Source organism: Galeopterus variegatus, unplaced genomic scaffold, assembly GCF_000696425.1.
Source record: "Galeopterus variegatus unplaced genomic scaffold, G_variegatus-3.0.2 Scaffold2843, whole genome shotgun sequence".
NCBI classification, from domain to species: domain Eukaryota; kingdom Metazoa; phylum Chordata; class Mammalia; order Dermoptera; family Cynocephalidae; genus Galeopterus; species Galeopterus variegatus.
Genome location: NW_007728954.1, coordinates 181,748 through 186,675, shown reverse-complemented (window position 1 = coordinate 186,675; position 4,928 = coordinate 181,748). Strand labels below are relative to the sequence as shown.

The following is a 4,928-nucleotide window of genomic DNA, read 5'->3' as shown; positions in this document are numbered from 1 at the left end:
TGAGGGGTTAGAGTGCGCTTTTGAAAGCAGGAAGGAATTTTTCACAAAGCATGTGTGACAGGCATGTGACTAAAGATGTGGGAAAATTCTAGACTTTTATCACTGACCAGAAAATAACTGAAGTGTAGAAAACGTCTAGGAAATGCTTGCTGAACCTTATCATTGTTAATGGGAGATGAGTGAGTAGGGCCAGAGTCCTAGGTTCATTCCTGGTTAAATTCAGACTGGTTTCTTAACCCAGCCATAGCAAGCGTCTTCAACTTGGGCCCCTGTTTTTTTCTGAGTGTTGAACATCGCCAGTAGGAGGAAATGTGTGTGAAGGCCTGAGGGCACCCCCTCGCTCTTACTGGGAGTACAAAGCAGCATCCGTCCTAGAGACGGTGGCTCGCAGCATTGGGCATCCTCCTATGAGATGGTCAGCATCCACCTGAATACTTTTCCCTCTTTCTCTCGAAGATAATGGTAGTGGAAAGTGGAAATCCTATGACATTTTCTCGCTATTCCACGTTGTAGGAAATCACATAGGCAGGTGTACAAGTGGACTGTGTTGTTTTGAAAGCTCCTGTAGATCAGCAGAAATGAAAATGCAGTCCCCTTATCTGGCAAGGCAATGTGTGTCATGTGCTCAGTGGAAAACTGGATGCCATGGTAATCACTGTTTTCTTCCAGTGTTGGAAACGCTGGTGCACCACAAGACAACTTTGTGACTCTTTACGCATCTTTCAGCATTTTGTCCATGCACAAAAACGGAAGTGATGCACAGCAGTTATTATCTTAGTCAAAAATGAATTAGAAGTTTAAAAATAGGTCCATCAATACAAAAAAAGCCATATCTTACTTTTGTATAGATTTGATTGCTTATTTTATTACACAATTTGTGTTCATTATAGAAAAATCAGGATGTAGAGACTAAAAGAAGTACAGAACAAGTATCCATAACCTTATCCCTTGAGAGGACACCACTAGTAACATATATTCTGGTGTGTGTCTTTCTTAATCCTTTCTGGGCATGTGTATGTAGATTATCTTTTTGGAAAATGGGATCCTAGTTTACATAAAGTTGTTTTTTTTTTTTTTTCCTTTTTGTCTTTTTTCGTGACCAGCAACGGATCGCAAGCCTCGGTGTTGCTCCCGCACCTCGCTCAGCCAGTGAGCGGCCAGTCTGTATGTGGGATCCGAACCCTCAGTGGGAGTGCCGCTCTCCCAAGCGGCGCACTGTAGCAGTGCACCACCGGGCCGGCCCTACATAAAGTTTTATAAGGATTGTATTCAAGGCAGGAGTGATAGCGTGATTTTTGAAGAAAATAGTAGAAGAGTGCCGCCGCGCTCCCAAGCGGCGCACTGTAGCAGTGCGCCACCGGGCCGGCCCTACATAAAGTTTTATAAGGATTGTATTCAAGGCAGGAGTGATAGCGTGATTTTTGAAGAAAATAGTAGAAAAAGTTTTAGAAAAATAGATGAAAATGTTTTAAAGAGCATATAGAGTTGCAAAATCATTCTGTGTACAACAAAACTGCCAATATTCAAAAATAAAACTATTCATTAATAATATTTATTCCTATTCATCAGGTTAGCCTATTTTTTTTTGGTTTTGCCCAATCTGCTCATTTATCATTTCTTATGGGCAAAATTAGGGCAGTTGCCTCTGTCAGGTTCTCTAAGACTTGTGGACCATCTCTATGATAGAAGAGAGTGTATCACAGTATGCTCAAAACCCACCTGTCACTTCGATCAGAAGCTCGCTGAAGCTGAGTACTGCCATCTCTGTCAGTCCTCCCTTAATCCACATCTCTCATCACTTTCAAAAAAGAGAGTGAAACATTGTTCTTATGGTGAATTTCCCTTGAAACTTGTGTGACTGCCTTTCCTCGAATTTATCAAGCTATGTGATTTAACTGCTGTGTCTGAGACTATCTAATTACTGCTGCTCTTACTTTTTTGTCTTGTGTTCTGACTACTTGAAGGCAAAGACTGCGTCTCCCATCCCTGCCTCTAGGGTCAGTTACAGAGCTTGTTGATTGAACAGATGAGCCAATAAATGAGCAATTACCAGCGATTGTTGAGGGTACACATGTGCCAGGCACTGTTCTAAGTGCTTCTCATGGGTTAGTTTGTCGGATCCTCATAGGGACCCTTTGTGTTTGCGTGAATGCCTGTTATCCCTGTTTGAAAGTCCTACATTGGTTGGCAGTCTTCAAGCTTTATATCTGATTATCACTGTTGCAAGGTGTAAAATCATGGACTTAGAATTCTGGGCCTGCTAAGTAACTTAGGAATCATGTTATTTATGGCCAAGGAGACTGGCTCAAAGGGAGCAAGAGGCCTGTGCAGTGTCACCTAGGTGCTTTCACTGCAAAGCAGGGAGAAGAATGTAGGTGTCCTGAGTCCCAGACCAGTGTCCCTGCCACGAGGCTCCAGTCTCTTTCTTCCCAGAGCATTGCTTGTATGTTTTCTTCCCTTTGAGGACCTCAATAAATGTCAATATTATGTATTATTTATGTTAACATTAATGGTAAATTAATTACATTAATAAATTAATTGTATTAATAAATAATAAATACATTATATTAATAAATGTTAATAATTAACTTCTTTTTCTTAGGAGTTCATTATTGTTGGTAAACACCAAAGCACCACCCACAAGTCAGAAAATCAACAGCTTAAAGGCCCATCAAGGACAGAGGTCATGACTTAAATCAGACTTTTCTTAGGGTTCCCAAGGCCCTGTCTCTGTCTTTTCCTCTCCTCTTTGCAGCTGGGGAGGGAGCTGATTTGTCTGCAGGAAGCAAGACCCATGTGTTCCTACCTCTTTGCCTCATCCCTGTGCTCTCATTTTAGGGCTTGGCTAAAAACAGATCCTCTTTTCCCTTGTGCATGTCTTGTTATTTCTTTCTCTCCCTGCTCTTAGTTATATTTGGTACGGCGTTATTTAACTCTGCAGAACATCTCGGCACAGAACTTGAGACCAGGGACAGTGCCACATACTCATACTGCTTTAAATCATTAAGTGACATTGTGTCCTTCCTTCTTGGGATTGGGGTGGAGGGAATTGGATAGGGAGACATCTTCATTCATTCAACAACTTTATCAAGTGCCTGGTAAATGCCAGGCCCTGTTGTAGGTTCTGGGTTAAAGTTGTGAACAAAACAGACTAAGTTCCTATATTATACTGGGGGGAGACAGAGACGAAACCGGAAAACGAATAAACACGTAATATCTCAGGTGGTGAGAAGTACTAAGAAGCAGCAGAAAGCAAGGAAAGGGAGAGGAATGGGGAAAGTGCTGTTTTGACAGGGTGACATGGCAGGTGTTGTCTTGGGAAGGTGACATTCCAGCAGAGGCTGGAAAGGAGGGAGCAAATGGGTCTTTGGGGACGAGAATCCTAACCAAGGAACAGAGCAAGAGCAAAATTCTTGAGGTGAGAACATGGCCTGGTGTGTTCAAGGAACAGCAAGTCACTGCGGTGGCCAGTGGGGAGTGAGGCACTAGGGGGGAGCATGTGGCACTGGGGGCGGGGTAAGCAGTGATCAGATTCTAGATCTGTTCTGAGGGCAGAGACGCAGGATGTGCCAGAGACGTGGAGGGGGAGTGAGAGCAGCACCAAGGATGACCCCAGGTGTCTGGCCTGAGCACCCAGGAGAACGGACTTAGACTTGCCATTCTGGGCTGTGGAAGGCAGAGGCCGGGATGGGACCCCATCCCACTGTGAGAGCGCGTCTGAGGGCTCCCGTCAGTGTGCACATGGGCTCTGATGGTTCTCACTACAAAAAAAATAAAATAAAATAAACCTCCTTCACCCCTCCATCCCTTTAAGCCTTCACCCCATTTCTCCCAGTTTCCATGTTTCCTTCCATTCTCTGTTGAATCCACTCCAGCGGCCTCTCACCCCATCACTCCACTGACGCTGTTTTGTTTTGTTTGTTTTAATCGGTGATGCCCTCCTTGATGCCACATCAGTTCTCGGTCATTTCACAGTGAACCTGTCACCAGCCTTAGTGTCAGCAATTCTGTCTGCTCCTCAGAGGACTTTCCTCCTTTGGCCTCCAAAACACCCCTGTGTCCTTCTCCTTCCTCTGCCTTCCCCAGATGTTTTATCAAATGCACCTTTTGAGAGGCCATATTCTTAAATATTCCCAGTAGTTGCCCTTGTCAGACTCTTTGAGGGCCCTTGACAAAGCCCTCATTGATGAGTTTTTTCCCTAATCACCTGTAAAAGGGGTCTAGGTGCTGTGTCAGTCACCTTGTCAGTTCCTTGTGCTCACCTGGGGACCGAGTCAGAACAGACCTGCAAGTGAGCAGAGCCAGATCGGGGGCTGAATCACTCACCCCTGCAATTTGACAACTTACACAGACAGTGGGAAGGTGTATGTGGTGTTTGGAATACTGAGGGGCTGCAGAAGAACATGAGATGCTTGATGAAAAAACGCAAAGCAGTTTTCTCATCCCAACAGCATTGGCCAGGCCTGAGTCAAGGTTACACAATCATATCTGTCTTAAAAGATATTTTATTTTGGGCCGGCCTGGTGGTGCACTGGAGAGTGCGCCGCTTGGGAGCGTGGCGGTGCTCCCGCCGAGGGTTCGGATCCCATGTGGTGACCGGTTCCCGCTCACTAGCTGAGCATGGCGCGGGCGCAACACTGAGGGTTGCAAATGTGGTGACCGGTTCCCGCTCACTGGCTGAGCATGGCGCGGGCGCAACACTGAGGGTTGCAATCCCGTTGCTGGTCCCCGGTACGGGCACGACACTGAGGGTTGCGATCCCATTACCGGTCAGTAAAAAAGGAAAAAAAAAAAGCTGGTCCCCGGTACGGGCACGACACTGAGGGTTGCAATCCCGTTACCGGTCAGTAAAAAAGGAAAAAAAAATAAAAAGATATTTTATTTCTAGCTTTTGTGAGCATCCTTGTGTTTTCCAAAAGGAAACACAT

General features: G+C 45.2%; 1 protein-coding gene across 1 annotated transcript in view; it reads left to right on the top strand.

The window, feature by feature from the left end:
• Window positions 1-4,928, top strand: part of SMYD2 (SET and MYND domain containing 2) — a 27,948-nt gene that overhangs the window by 5,326 nt on the left and 17,694 nt on the right. The window lies entirely within an intron of this gene.